Below are 16,009 nucleotides of genomic sequence, written 5' to 3' on the forward strand. Positions count from 1 at the left end.
CTGCCTAGGTGCGAGGGACACCTTGGGATTCTCCTCGAGTCTTGGCATGGCAATTGGGACGCATCTCCACGTGAGGTGGGAGACCCAGGGCCCCTTTCCACGTGCCACAGTGATCCTGGGACTAATATCCATTTTCAAGAGGAGTCAGGCATTGTCCCCTTTGGAAGCATTGATCTAAACGGACCTCTCAAGTTTTCAAAGGATGTGAGGCCTCCGGTCGCATTGAGGCGGAGGACTAGGTCTTTCTCTGTGGTCTCCACAGGGGATTCAGACATCCCTTCGTCTTGGGAGATGCAAGACAAGCCTGCATTCAATTCACTGCAGGGATATCCGGCCTTACTTCGAGTCAGAGCATCTCGGTGTCCTTTCCACTTGAGGCCACAAACTCAGGGTCCCTCTCACATACCTGTAGCTGAGAGAAGCCTCCTCTTCAGGTGCTTGTGGAAAGTTGGTATTCCTCTTGAGTCGAAGCCAGGGACTAAGCTCTCATCTCGACTTGATTTGGCGTCCACCGAGCCCTTTCATGTTGCTCCATTGACCTCAGGATCCCTCTAGACTTGAGACAGTGATCTTGGGTTTTCTCTGGAGTGCCATCAAGGAAATCAAGGCTCCTTTCACATTTGAAGCGGAACACGGAATTGCTCTGCACGCAGTGCAGGGGAATCGGGCCTCATCTCGCGGCGAGGGGGAAGTCTGATGGTTTTTCTCGAGTTGCGGCCGGAACCTGGGGTATATTCTCGAGTTACGACGGGGAGGGCCCTTCCAGACACGTGTTTGTTCAGCGACATCAGGACTCCTGCCTTGGTGCGAAGGACACCTCGGTATTCTCCTCGAGTCTTGACATGGCAATTGGGACGCGTCTATACGTGAGGCGGGAGACCCAGGGTCCCTTTCCACGTGCCACAGTGATCCTGGGACTCTCATCCATTTTCAAGAGGAGTCAGGCATCGTCTCCTTTGGAAGCATTGATCTCCGCAGACCTCTCGAGTTTTCAAAGGATGTGAGGCCTCAGGTCTCGATGAGGCGGAGGACTAGGTCTTTCTCTGTGGTCTCCTCAGGGGATTCAGACATCCCTTCGTATTGGGAGATGCAAGACGAGCCTTCATTCAATTCACTGCAGGGATATCCAGCCTTAGTTCAAGTCAAAGCATCTCGGGGTCCATTCCACTTGAGGCCACAAACTCAGGGTCCCTCTCACATACCTGTAGCTGAGAGAAGCCTCCTCTTGAGGTGCTTGTGGAAAGTTGGTATTCCTCTTGAGTCGAAGCCAGGGACTAAGCTCTCATCTTGAGTTGATTTGGGGTCCACGGAGCCCTTTCGTGTTCTTCCAGTGACCTCAGGATCCCTCTAGGCTTGAGACAGTGATCTTGGGTTTTCTCTGGAGCGCCATCAAGGAAATCAAGGCTCCTTTCACATTTGATGTGGAACGCGGAACTGCTCTGCAGACAGTGCAGGGGAATCGGGCCTCATCTCGCGGCGAGGGGGAAGTCTCATGCTTTTTCTCGAATTGCGGCCGGAACGTGGGGTATATTCTCGAGTTACGACGGGGAGGACCCTTCCAGACACGTGTTTGTTCAGCGACGTCAGGATCCCTGCCTAGGCGCGAAGGACACCTCGGGATTCTCCTCGAGTCTTTGCATTGCAATTGGGACGCGTCTCCACGTGAGGCGGGAAACCCAGGGTCCCTTTCCACGTGCCACGGATATCCTGGGACACCTATCCATTTTCAAGAGGAGTCAGGCATCGTCTCCTTCGGAAGTATTGATCTCAGCGGAACTCTCGAGTTTTCAAAGGATATGAGGCCGCCGGTCGCGAGGAGGCGGAGGACTATATCTTTCTCTGTGGTCTCCACAGGGGATTCAGACAACCCTTCGTCTTGGGAGATGCAAGACGAGCCTGCATTCAATTCACTGCAGGGATATCCGGCCTTACTTCGAATCAGAGCATCACGGTGTCCATTCCACTTGAGGCCACAAACTCAGGGGCCCTCTCACATACCTGTAGCTGAGAGAAGCCTCCTCTTGAGGTGCTTGTGGAAAGTTGGTATTCCTCTTGACTCGAAGCCAGGGACTAAGCTCTCATCTCGAGTTGATTTGGGCTCCACGGAGCCCTTTCGTGTTGATAGAGTGACCTCAGGATCCCTCTAGACTTGAGACAGTGATCTTGGGTTTTCTCTGCAGTGCCATCAAGGAAATCAAGGCTCCTTTCTCGTTTGATGTGGAACACGGAATTGCTCTGCACGCAGTGCAGGGGAATCGGGCCTCATCTCGCGGCGAGGGGGATGTCTCATGGTTTTTCTCGAGTTGCAGCCGGAACCTGGGGTATATTCTCGAGTTACGACGTGTAGGGCCCTTCCAGACACGTGTTGGTTCAGCGACGGCAAGCCACTGCCTATGTGCGAGGGACACCTCAGTATTCTACTCGAGTCTTGGCATGGCAATTGGGACGCGTCTCCACGTGAGGCGGGAGACCCAGGGTCCCTTTCCACGTGCCACAGGGATCCTGGGACTCCTATCCATTTTCAAGAGGAGTCAGGCATCGTCTCCTTTGGAAGCATTGATCTCCGTGGACCTCTCGAGTTTTCAAAGGATGTGACGCCTCCGGTCGCGATGAGGCAGAGAACTAGGTCTTTCTCTGTGGTCTCCACAGGGGATTCAGACATCCCCTTGTCTTGGGAGATGCAAAACGAGCCTGCATTCAATTCACTGCAGGGATATCTGGCCTTACTTCAAGTCAGAACATCTCGGTGTCCATTCCACTTGAGGCCACAAACTCAGGGTCCCTCTCACATACCTGCAGCTGAGAGATGCCTCTTCTTGAGGTGCTTGTGGAAAGTTGGTATTCCTCTTGAGTCGAAGCCAGGGACTAAGTTCTTATCTCGAGTTGATTTGGTGTCCACGGAGCCCTTTTGTGTTGCTCCAGTGACCTCAGGATCCCTCTAGACTTGAGACAGTGATCTTGGGTTTTCTCTGGAGTTCCATTAAGGAAATCAAGGCTCCTTTCACGTTTGATGTGGAACACGGAATTGCTCTGCACGCAGAGCAGGGGAATCGGGCCTCATCTCGCGGCGAGGGGGAAGTCTCATGGTTTTTCTCGAGTTGCAGCCTGAACCTGGGGTATATTCTCGAGTTACGACGGGGTGTGCCCTTCCAGACCCGTGTTAGTTCAGCGAAGTCAGAACCAATGCCTAGGTTCGATGGACACCTCGGTATTCTCCACGAGGCTTGGCATGGCAACTGGGACGCGTCTCCACGTGAGGCGTTAGACCCAGGGTCCCTTTCCACGTGCCACAAGGATCCTGGGACTCCTATCCATTTTCAAGAGGAGTCAGGCATCGTCTCCTTTGGAAGCATTGATCTCCAGGGACCTTTCGAGTTTTCAAAGGATGTGAGGCCTCCGGTCGCGATGAGGGGGAGGACTAGGTCTTTCTCTGTGGTCTCCACAGCGGATTCAGACATCCCTTCGTCTTTGGAGATGCAAGACGAGCCTGCATTCAATTCACTGCAGGGATATCCGGCCTTACTTCGAGTCAGAGCATCTCGGTGTCCATTCCACTTGAGGCCACAAACTTAGGGTCCCTCTCACATACATGTAGCTGAGAGAAGCCTCCTCTTGAGGTGCTTGTGGAAAGTTGGTATTCCTCTTGAGTCGAAGCCAGGGACTAATCTCTCATCTCGAGTTGATTATGGGTCCACGGAGCCATTTCATGTTGCTACGGTGACCTCAGGATCCCTCTAGACTTGAGACAGAGATCTTGGGTTTTCTCTGGAGTGCCATCAAGGAAATCAAGTCCCCTTTCACGTTTGATGTGGAACACGGAATTGCTCTGCACGCAGTGCAGCGGAATCGGGCCTCATCTTGCGGCGAGGGGGAAGTCTCATGGTTTTTCTCGCGTTGCGGCCCGAACCTGGGATACATTCTCGAGTTACGACGGGGAGGGCCCTTCCAGACACGTGTTTGTTCAGCGACGTCAGGACTCCTGCCTAGGTGCGAGGGACACCTCGGGATTCTCCTCGAGTCTTGGCATGGCCATTGGGACGCGTCTCCCCGTGAGGTGGGAGACCCAGTGTCCTTTTCCACGTGCCACAGGGATCCTGGAACTCCTATCCATTTACAAGAGGAGTCAGGCATCATCTCCTTTGGGAGCATTGATCTCCGCGGACCTCTAGAGTTTTCAAAGGATGTGAAGCCTCCTGTCGCGATGAGGCGGAGGACTAGGTCTTTCTCTGTCGTCTCCACAGGGGATTCAGACATCCCTTCGTCTTGGGAGATGCAAGACGAGCCTGCATTCAATTCACTGCAGGGATATCCGGCCTTACTTCGAGTCAGAGCATCTCGGTGTCCATTCCACTTTAGGCCACAAACTCAGTGTCCCTCTCACATACCTGTAGCTGAGAGAAGCCTCCTCTTGAGGTGCTTGTGGAAAGTTGGTATTCCTCTTGAGTCGAAGCCAGGGACTAAGCTCTCATCTCGAGTTGATTTGGGGTCCACGGAGAACTTTCGTGTTGCTCAAGTGACCTCAGGATTTCTCTAGACTTGAGTCAGTGATCTTGGGTTTTCTCTGGAGTGCCATCAAGGAAATCAAGGCTCCTTCACGTTTGATGTGGAACACGGAATTGCTCTGCACGCAGTGCAGGTGAATCGGGCCTCATGTCGCGGCGAGGGGGAAGTCTCATGGTTTTTCTCGAGTTGCGGCCGGAACCTGGGGTATATTCTCGAGTTACGACGGGGAGGGCCCATCCAGACACGTGTTTGTTCAGGGACGTCAGGACTCCTGCCTAGGTGCGAGGGACACCTCGGGATTCTCCTCGAGTCTTGGCATGGCAATTGGGACGCGTCTCCACGTGAGTCGGGAGACCCAGGGTCCCTTTGCACATACCACAGGGATCCTGGGACTCCTATCCATTTTCAAGAAGAGTCAGGCATCGTCTCCTTTAGAAGCATTGATCTCCGCAGACCTCTCGAGTTTTCAAAGGATGTGAGGCCTCCGGTCGCGATGAGGCGGAGGACTAGGTCTTTCTCTGTCGTCTCCACAGGGGATTCAGACATCCCTTCGTCTTGGGAGATGGAAGACGAGCCTGCATTCAATTCACTGCAGGGATATCCGGCCTTACTTCGAGTCAGAGCATCTTGGTGTCCATTCCACTTGAGGCCACAAACTCAGGGTCCCTCTCACATACCTGTAGCTGAGAGCAGCCTCCTCTTGAGGTGCTTGTGAAAAGTTGGTATTCCTCTTGAGTCGAATCCAGGGACTAAGCTCTCATCTCGAGTTGATTTGGCGTCCACGGAGCCCTTTCGTGTTGCTACAGTGACCTCAGCATCCCTCTAGATTTGAGACAGTGATCTTGGGTTTTCTCTGGAGTGCCATCAAGGAAATCAAGGCTCCTTTCACGTTTGATGTGGAACACGGAATTGCTCTGCACGCAGTGCAGGGGAATCGGGACTCATCTCGCGACGAGGGGGACGTCTCATAGTTTTTCTCGAGTTGCGGCCGGAACCTGGGGTATATTCTCGAGTTACCACGGGTAGGGCCCTTCCAGACACGTGTTTGTTCAGCGACGTCAGGACTCCTTCCTAGGTGCGAGGGACACCTCGGGATTCTCCTCGAGTCTTGTCATGGCAATTGGGACGCATATCCACGTGAGGCCGGAGACCCAGGGTCCCTTTCCACGTGCCACAGTTATCCTGGGACTCCTATCCATTTTCAAGAGGAGTCAGGCATCGTCTCCTTTGGAAGCATTGATCTCCGCGGACCTCTCGAGTTTTCAAAGGATGTGAGGCATTTGGTCGCGTTGAGGCGGAGGACTAGGTCTTTCTCTGTGGTCTCCACAGGGGATTCAGACATCCCTTCGTCTTGGGAGATGCAAGACGAGCCTGCATTCAATTCACTGCAGGGATATCTGGCCTTACTTCGAGTCAGAGCATCTCGGTGTCCATTCCACTTGAGGCCACAAACTCAGGGTCCCTCTCACATACCTGTAGCTGAGAGAAGCCTCCTCTTGAGGTGCTTGTGAAAAGTTGGTATTCCTTTAGAGTGGAAGCCAGGGACTAAGCTCTCATCTCGAGTTGATTTGGGGTCCACGGAGCCCTTCCTGTTGCTCCAGTGACCTCAGGATCCCTCTAGACTTGAGACAGAGATCTTGGGTTTTCTCTGGAGTGCCATCAAGGAAATCAAGTCCCCTTTCACTGGAACACGGAATTGCTCTACAGGCAGTGCAGCGGAATCGGGCCTCATCTTGCGGCGAGGGGGAAGTCTCATGGTTTTTCTCGCGTTGCGGCCGGAACCTGGGTTACATTCTCGAGTTACGACGGGGAGGGCCCTTCCAGACACGTGTTTGTTCAGCGACGTCAGGACTCCTGCCTAGGTGCGAGGGACACCTCGGGATTCTCCTCGAGTCTTGGCATGGCAATTGGGACGCGTCTCCCCGTGAGGCGGGAGACCCAGTGTCCTTTTCCACGTGCCACAGGGATCCTGGAACTCCTATCCATTTACAAGAGGAGTCAGGCATCATCTCCTTTGGGAGCATTGATCTCTGCGGACCTCTCATGTTTTCAAAGGATGTGAGGCCTCCGGTCGCGTTGAGGCGGCGGACTCGGTCTCTCTGTGGTCTCCATAGGGGATTCAGACATCCCTTCGTCTTGGGAGATGCAAGAAGAGCCTGCATTCAATTCACTGCAGGGATATCCGGCCTTACTTCGAGTCAGAACATCTCGGTGTCCATTCCACTTGAGGCCACAAATTCAGGGTCCCTCTCACATACCTGTGGCTGAGAGAAGCCTCCTCTTGAGGTGCTTGTGGAATGTTGGTATTCCTCTTGAGTAGAAGCCAGGGACTAAGCTCTCATCTCGAGTTGATTTGGGGTCCACGGAGCACTTTCGTGTTGCTACAGTGACCTCAGGATCCCTCTAGACTTGAGACAGTGATCTTGGGTTTTCTCTGGAGTGCCATCAAGGAAATCAAGGCTCCTTTCACGTTTGATGTGGAACACGGAATTGCTCTGCACGCAGTGCAGGGGAATCGGGCCTCATGTCGCGGCGAGGGGGAAGTCTCATGGTTTTTCTCGAGTTGCGGCCGGAACCTGGGGTATATTCTCGAGTTACGACGGAGAGGGCCCTTCCAGACACGTGTTTGTTCAGCGACATCAGGACTCCTGCCTAGGTGCGAGGGACACCTCGGGATTCTCCTCGAGTCTTGGCATGGCAATTGGGACGTGTCTCAACGTGAGGCGGGAGACCCAGGGTCCCTTCCCATGAGCCACAGGGATCCTGGCACTCCTATTCATTTTCAAGAGGAGTCAGGCATCGTCTCCTTTGGAAGCATTGATCTCCGCGGACCTCTCGAGTTTTCAAAGGATGTGAGGCCTCCGGTCGCTTTGAGGCGGAGGACTAGGTCTTTATCTGTGGTCTCCACAGGGGATTCAGACATCCCTTCGTCTTGGGAGATGCAAGACGAGCCTGCATTCAATTCACTGCAGGGATATCCGGCCTTACTTCGAGTCAGACCATCTCGGTGTCCATTCCACTTGAGGCCAGCAACTTGGGGTCCCTCTCACATACATGTAGCTGAGAGAAGCCTCCTCTTGAGGTGCTTGTGGAAAGTTGGTATTCCTCTTGAGTCGAAGCCAGGGACTAAGCTCTCATCTCGAGTTGATTTGGGGTCCACGGAGCCCTTTCGTGTTGCTACAGTGACCTCAGGATCCCTCTAGACTTGAGACAGTGATTTTGGGTTTTCTCTGGAGTGCCATCAAGGAAATCAAGGCTCCTTTCACGTTTGACGTGGAACACGGAATTGCTCTGCACGCACTGCATTGGAATCGGGACTCATGTCGCGGCGAGGGGGAAGTCTCATGGTTTTTCTCGAGTTGCGGCCGGAACCTGGGGTATATTCTCGAGTTACGACGAGGAGGGCCCTTCCAGACACGTGTTTGCTCAGCGACGTCAAGACTCCTGCCTAGGTGCGAGGGACACCTCGGGATTCTCCTCGAGTTTTGGCATGGCAATTGGGACGCGTCTCCACGTGAGGCGGGAGACCCAGCGTCCCTTTGCACGTGCCACAGGGATCCTGGGACTCCTATCCATTTTCAAGAAGAGTCAGGCATTGTCTCCTTTGGAAGCATTGATCTCCGCAGATCTCTCGAGTTTTCAAAGGACGTCAGGCCTCCGGTCGCGATGAGGCGGAGGACTAGGTCTGTCTCTGTCGTCTCCACAGGGGATTCAGACCTCCCTTCGTCTTGGGAGATGCAAGATGAGCCTGCATTCAATTCACTGTTGGGATATCCAGCCTTACTTCGAGTCAGAGCATCTCGGTGTCCATTCCACTTGAGGCCACAAACTCAGGGGCCCTCTCTCATACCTGTAGCTGAGAGAAGCCTCCTCTTATGGTGCTTGTGAAAAGTTGGTATTCCTCTTGAGTCGAAGCCAGGGACTAAGCTCTCATCTCGAGTTGATTTGGCGTCCACGGAGCCCTTTCGTGTTGCTACAGTGACCTCAGGATCCCTCTAGACTTGAGACAGTGATCTTGGGTTTTCTCTGGAGTGCCATCAAGGAAATCAAAGCTCCTTTCACGTTTGATGTGGAACACGGAATTGCTCTGCACGCCGTGCAGGGGAATCGGGCCTCATCTCGCGGCGAGGGGGACGTCTCATAGTTTTTCTCGAGTTGCGGCCGGAACCTGGGGTATATTCTCGAGTTACCACGGGTAGGGCCCTTCCAGACACGTGTTTGTTCAGCGACGGCAGGACTCCTTCCTACGTGCGAGGGACACCTCGGGATTCTCCTCGAGTCTTGGCATGGCAATTGGGACGCGTCTCCACGTGAGGTGGGAGACCCAGGGTCCCTTTCCACGTGCCACAGGAATCCTGGGACTCCTATCCATTTTCAAGAAGAGTCAGGCATTTTCTCCTTTGGAAGCATTGATCTCCGCAGACCTCTCGAGTTTTCAAAGGATGTGAGGCATCCGGTCGCGATGAGGCGGAGGACTAGGTCTTTCTCTGTGGTCTCCACAGCGGATTCAGACATCCCTTCGTCTTGGGAGATGGAAGACGAGCCTGCATTCAATTCACTGTTGGGATATCCGGCCTTACTTCGAGTCAGAGCATCTTGGTGTCCATTCCACTTGAGGCCACCAACTCAGGGTCCCTCTCACATACCTGTGGCTGAGAGAAGCCTCCTCTTGAGGTGCTTGTGGATAGTTGGTATTCCTCTTGAGTCGAAGCCAGGGACTAAGCTCTCATCTCGAGTTGATTTGGGGTCCACGGAGAAATTTCGTGTTGCTCCAGTGACCTCAGGATCCCTCTAGACTTGAGACAGTGATCTTGGGTTTTCTCTGGAGTGCCATCAAGGAAATCAAGGCTCCTTTCACGTTTGATGTGGAACATGGAATTGCTCTGCACGCCGTGCAGGGGAATCGGGCCTCATCTCGCGGCAAGGGGGACGTCTCATAGTTTTTCTCGAGTTGCGGCCGGAACCTGGGGTATATTCTCGAGTTACCACGGGTAGGGCCCTTCCAGACACGTGTTTGTTCAGCGACGTCAGGACTCCTTCCTAGGTGCGAGGGACACCTCGGGATTCTCCTCGAGTCTTGGCATGGCAATTGGGACGCATATCCACGTGAGGTGGGAGACCCAGGGTCCCTTTCCACGTGCCACAGTTATCCTGGGACTCCTATCCATTTTCAAGAGGAGTCAGGCATCGTCTCCTTTGGAAGCATTGATCTCCGCGGACCTCTCGAGTTTTCAAAGGATGTGAGGCATTTGGTCGCGTTGAGGCGGAGGACTAGGTCTTTCTCTGTGGTCTCCACAGGGGATTCACACATCCCTTCGTCTTGGGAGATGCAAGACGAGCCTGCATTCAATTCACTGCAGGGATATCGGGCCTTACTTCGAGTCAGAGCATCTCGGTGTCCATTCCACTTGAGGCCACAAACTCAGGGTCCCTCTCACATACCTGTAGCTGAGAGAAGCCTCCTCTTGAGGTGCTTGTGAAAAGTTGGTATTCCTTTAGAGTGGAAGCCAGGGACTAAGCTCTCATCTCGAGTTGATTTGGGGTCCACGGAGCCCTTCCTGTTGCTCCAGTGACCTCAGGATCCCTCTAGACTTGAGACAGAGATCTTGGGTTTTCTCTGGAGTGCCATCAAGGAAATCAAGTCCCCTTTCACGTTTGATGTGGAACACGGAATTGCTCTGCACGCAGTGCAGCAGAATCGGGCCTCATCTTGCGGCGAGGGGGAAGTCTCATGGTTTTTCTCGCGATGCGGCCGGAACCTGGGTTACATTCTCGAGTTACGACGGGGAGGGCCCTTCCAGACACGTGTTTGTTCAGCGACGTCAGGACTCCTGCCTAGGTGCGAGGGACACTTCGGGATTCTCCTCGAGTCTTGGCATGGCAATTGGGACGCGTCTCCCCGTGAGGCGGGAGACCCAGTGTCCTTTTCCACGTGCCACAGGGATCCTGGAACTCCTATCCATTTACAAGAGGAGTCAGGCATCGTCTCCTTTGGGAGCATTGATCTCCGCGGACCTCTCATGTTTTCAAAGGATGTGAGGCCTCCGGTCTCGTTGAGGCGGCGGACTCGGTCTCTCTGTGGTCTCCATAGGGGATTCAGACATCCCTTCGTCTTGGGAGATGCAAGAAGAGCCTGCATTCAATTCACTGCAGGGATATCCGGCCTTACTTCGAGTCAGAGCATCTCGGTGTCCATTCCACTTGAGGCCACAAATTCAGGGTCCCTCTCACATACCTGTGGCTGAGAGAAGCCTCCTCTTGAGGTGCTTGTGGAATGTTGGTATTCCTCTTGAGTAGAAGCCAGGGACTAAGCTCTCATCTCGAGTTGATTTGGGGTCCACGGAGCACTTTCGTGTTGCTACAGTGACCTCAGGATCCCTCTAGACTTGAGACAGTGATCTTGGGTTTTCTCTGGAGTGCCATCAAGGAAATCAAGGCTCCTTTCACGTTTGATGTGGAACACGGAATTGCTCTGCACGCAGTGCAGGGGAATCGGGCCTCATGTCGCGGGGAGGGGGAAGTCTCATGGTTTTTCTCGAGTTGCGGCCGGTACCTGGGGTATATTCTCGTGTTACGAAGGGGAGGGCCCTTCCAGACACGTGTTTGTTCAGCGACATCAGGACTCCTGCCTAGGTGCGAGGGACACCTCGGTATTCTCCTCGAGTCTTGGCATGGCAATTGGGACGTGTCTCAACGTGAGGCGGGAGACCCAGGGTCCCTTCCCACGAGCCACAGGGATCCTGGCACTCCTATTCATTTACAAGAGGAGTCAGGCATCGTCTCCTTTGGGAGCATTGATCTCCGCGGACCTCTCATGTTTTCAAAGGATGTGAGGCCTCCGGTCGCGTTGAGGCGGCGGACTCGGTCTCTCTGTGGTCTCCATAGGGGATTCAGACATCCCTTCGTCTTGGGAGATGCAAGAAGAGCCTGCATTCAATTCACTGCAGGGATATCCGGCCTTACTTCGAGTCAGAACATCTCGGTGTCCATTCCACTTGAGGCCACAAATTCAGGGTCCCTCTCACATACCTGTGGCTGAGAGAAGCCTCCTCTTGAGGTGCTTGTGGAATGTTGGTATTCCTCTTGAGTAGAAGCCAGGGACTAAGCTCTCATCTCGAGTTGATTTGGGGTCCACGGAGCACTTTCGTGTTGCTACAGTGACCTCAGGATCCCTCTATACTTGAGACAGTGATCTTGGGTTTTCTCTGGAGTGCCATCAAGGAAATCAAGGCTCCTTTCACGTTTGATGTGGAACACGGAATTGCTCTGCACCCAGTGCAGGGGAATCGGGCCTCATGTCGCGGCGAGGGGGAAGTCTCATGGTTTTTCTGGAGTTGCGGCCGGAACCTGGGGTATATTCTCGAGTTACGACGGAGAGGGCCCTTCCAGACACGTGTTTGTTCAGCGACATCAGGACTCCTGCCTAGGTGCGAGGGACACCTCGGGATTCTCCTCGAGTCTTGGCATGGCAATTGGGACGTGTCTCAACGTGAGGCGGGAGACCCAGGGTCCCTTCCCATGAGCCTCAGGGATCCTGGCACTCCTATTCATTTTCAAGAGGAGTCAGGCATCGTCTCCTTTGGAAGCATTGATCTCCGCGGACCTCTCGAGTTTTCAAAGGATGTGAGGCCTCCGGTCGCTTTGAGGCGGAGGACTAGGTCTTTATCTGTGGTCTCCACAGGGGATTCAGACATCCCTTCGTCTTGGGAGATGCAAGACGAGCCTGCATTCAATTCACTGCAGGGATATCCGGCCTTACTTCGAGTCAGACCATCTCGGTGTCCATTCCACTTGAGGCCAGCAACTTGGGGTCCCTCTCACATACATGTAGCTGAGAGAAGCCTCCTCTTGAGGTGCTTGTGGAAAGTTGGTATTCCTCTTGAGTCGAAGCCAGGGACTAAGCTCTCATCTCGAGTTAATTTGGGGTCCACGGAGCCCTTTCGTGTTGCTACAGTGACCTCAGGATCCCTCTAGACTTGAGACAGTGATTTTGGGTTTTCTCTGGAGTGCCATCAAGGAAATCAAGGCTCCTTTCACGTTTGACGTGGAACACGGAATTGCTCTGCATGCACTGCATTGGAATCGGGACTCATGTCGCGGCGAGGGGGAAGTCTCATGGTTTTTCTCGAGTTGCGGCCGGAACCTGGGGTATATTCTCGAGTTACGACGAGGAGGGCCCTTCCAGACACGTGTTTGCTCAGCGACGTCAAGACTCCTGCCTAGGTGCGAGGGACACCTCGGGATTGTCCTCGAGTTTTGGCATGGCAATTGGGACGCGTCTCCACGTGAGGCGGGAGACCCAGCGTCCCTTTGCACGTGCCACAGGGATCCTGGGACTCCTATCCATTTTCAAGAAGAGTCAGGCATTGTCTCCTTTGGAAGCATTGATCTCCGCAGATCTCTCGAGTTTTCAAAGGACGTCAGGCCTCCGGTCGCGATGAGGCGGAGGACTAGGTCTGTCTCTGTCGTCTCCACAGGGGATTCAGACCTCCCTTCGTCTTGGGAGATGCAAGACGAGCCTGCATTCAATTCACTGTTGGGATATCCAGCCTTACTTCGAGTCAGAGCATCTCGGTGTCCATTCCACTTGAGGCCACAAACTCAGGGGCCCTCTCTCATACCTGTAGCTGAGAGAAGCCTCCTCTTATGGTGCTTGTGAAAAGTTGGTATTCCTCTTGAGTCGAAGCCAGGGACTAAGCTCTCTCTCGAGTTGATTTGGCGTCCGCGGAGCCCTTTCGTGTTGCTACAGTGACCTCAGGATCCCTCTAGACTTGAGACAGTGATCTTGGGTTTTCTCTGGAGTGCCATCAAGGAAATCAAAGCTCCTTTCACGTTTGATGTGGAACACGGAATTGCTCTGCACGCCGTGCAGGGGAATCGGGCCTCATCTCGCGGCGAGGGGGACGTCTCATAGTTTTTCTCGAGTTGCGGCCGGAACCTGGGGTATATTCTCGAGTTACCACGGATAGGGCCCTTCCAGACACGTGTTTGTTCAGCGACGGCAGGACTCCTTCCTACGTGCGAGGGACACCTCGGGATTCTCCTCGAGTCTTGGCATGGCAATTGGGACGCGTCTCCACGTGAGGTGGGAGACCCAGGGTTCCTTTCCACGTGCCACAGGAATCCTGGGACTCCTATCCATTTTCAAGAAGAGTCAGGCATTGTCTCCTTTGGAAGCATTGATCTCCGCATACCTCTCACATTTTCAAAGGATGTGAGGCCTCCGGTCGCGATGAGGCGGAGGACTAGGTCTTTCTCTGTGGTCTCCACAGCGGATTCAGACATCCCTTCGTCTTGGGAGATGGAAGACGAGCCTGCATTCAATTCACTGTTGGGATATCCGGCCTTACTTCGAGTCAGAGCATCTTGGTGTCCATTCCACTTGAGGCCACCAACTCAGGGTCCCTCTCACATACCTGTGGCTGAGAGAAGCCTCCTCTTGAGGTGCTTGTGGATAGTTGGTATTCCTCTTGAGTCGAAGCCAGGGACTAAGCTCTCATCTCGAGTTGATTTGGGGTCCACGGAGAAATTTCGTGTTGCTCCAGTGACCTCAGGATCCCTCTAGACTTGAGACAGTGATCTTGGGTTTTCTCTGGAGTGCCATCAAGGAAATCAAGGCTCCTTTCACGTTTGATGTGGAACATGGAATTGCTCTGCACGCCGTGCAGGGGAATCGGGCCTCATCTCGCGGCAAGGGGGACGTCTCATAGTTTTTCTCGAGTTGCGGCCGGAACCTGGGGTATATTCTCGAGTTACCACGGGTAGGGCCCTTCCAGACACGTGTTTGTTCAGCGACGTCAGGACTCCTTCCTAGGTGCGAGGGACACCTCGGGATTCTCCTCGAGTCTTGGCATGGCAATTGGGACGCATATCCACGTGAGGTGGGAGACCCAGGGTCCCTTTCCACGTGCCACAGTTATCCTGGGACTCCTATCCATTTTCAAGAGGAGTCAGGCATCGTCTCCTTTGGAAGCATTGATCTCCGCGGACCTCTCGAGTTTTCAAAGGATGTGAGGCATTTGGTCGCGTTGAGGCGGAGGACTAGGTCTTTCTCTGTGGTCTCCACAGGGCATTCAGACATCCCTTCGTCTTGGGAGATGCAAGACGAGCCTGCATTCAATTCACTGCAGGGATATCTGGCCTTACTTCGAGTCAGAGCATCTCGGTGTCCATTCCACTTGAGGCCACAAACTCAGGGTCCCTCTCACATACCTGTAGCTGAGAGAAGCCTCCTCTTGAGGTGCTTGTGAAAAGTTGGTATTCCTTTAGAGTGGAAGCCAGGGACTAAGCTCTCATCTCGAGTTGATTTGGGGTCCACGGAGCCCTTCCTGTTGCTCCAGTGACCTCAGGATCCCTCTAGACTTGAGACAGAGATCTTGGGTTTTCTCTGGAGTGCCATCAAGGAAATCAAGTCCCCTTTCACGTTTGATGTGGAACACGGAATTGCTCTGCACGCAGTGCAGCAGAATCGGGCCTCATCTTGCGGCGAGGGGGAAGTCTCATGGTTTTTCTCGCGTTGCGGCCGGAACCTGGGTTACATTCTCGAGTTACGACGGGGAGGGCCCTTCCAGACACGTGTTTGTTCAGCGACGTCAGGACTCCTGCCTAGGTGCGAGGGACACCTCGGGATTCTCCTCGAGTCTTGGCATGGCAATTGGGACGCGTCTCCCCGTGAGGCGGGAGACTCAGTGTCCTTTTCCACGTGCCACAGGGATCCTGGAACTCCTATCCATTTACAAGAGGAGTCAGGCATCGTCTCCTTTGGGAGCATTGATCTCCGCGGACCTCTCATGTTTTCAAAGGATGTGAGGCCTCCGGTCGCGTTGAGGCGGCGGACTCGGTCTCTCTGTGGTCTCCATAGGGGATTCAGACATCCCTTCGTCTTGGGAGATGCAAGAAGAGCCTGCATTCAATTCACTGCAGGGATATCCGGCCTTACTTCGAGTCAGAACATCTCGGTGTCCATTCCACTTGAGGCCACAAATTCAGGGTCCCTCTCACATACCTGTGGCTGAGAGAAGCCTCCTCTTGAGGTGCTTGTGGAATGTTGGTATTCCTCTTGAGTAGAAGCCAGGGACTAAGCTCTCATCTCGAGTTGATTTGGGGTCCACGGAGCACTTTCGTGTTGCTACAGTGACCTCAGGATCCCTCTATACTTGAGACAGTGATCTTGGGTTTTCTCTGGAGTGCCATCAAGGAAATCAAGGCTCCTTTCACGTTTGATGTGGAACACGGAATTGCTCTGCACGCAGTGCAGGGGAATCGGGCCTCATGTCGCGGCGAGGGGGAAGTCTCATGGTTTTTCTGGAGTTGCGGCCGGAACCTGGGGTATATTCTCGAGTTACGACGGAGAGGGCCCTTCCAGACACGTGTTTGTTCAGCGACATCAGGACTCCTGCCTAGGTGCGAGGGACACCTCGGGATTCTCCTCGAGTCTTGGCATGGCAATTGGGACGTGTCTCAACGTGAGGCGGGAGACCCAGGGTCCCTTCCCATGAGCCTCAGG

The sequence above is a fragment of the Dama dama genome, chromosome 4 (assembly GCF_033118175.1).
Source record: "Dama dama isolate Ldn47 chromosome 4, ASM3311817v1, whole genome shotgun sequence".
NCBI classification, from domain to species: Eukaryota; Metazoa; Chordata; class Mammalia; order Artiodactyla; family Cervidae; genus Dama; species Dama dama.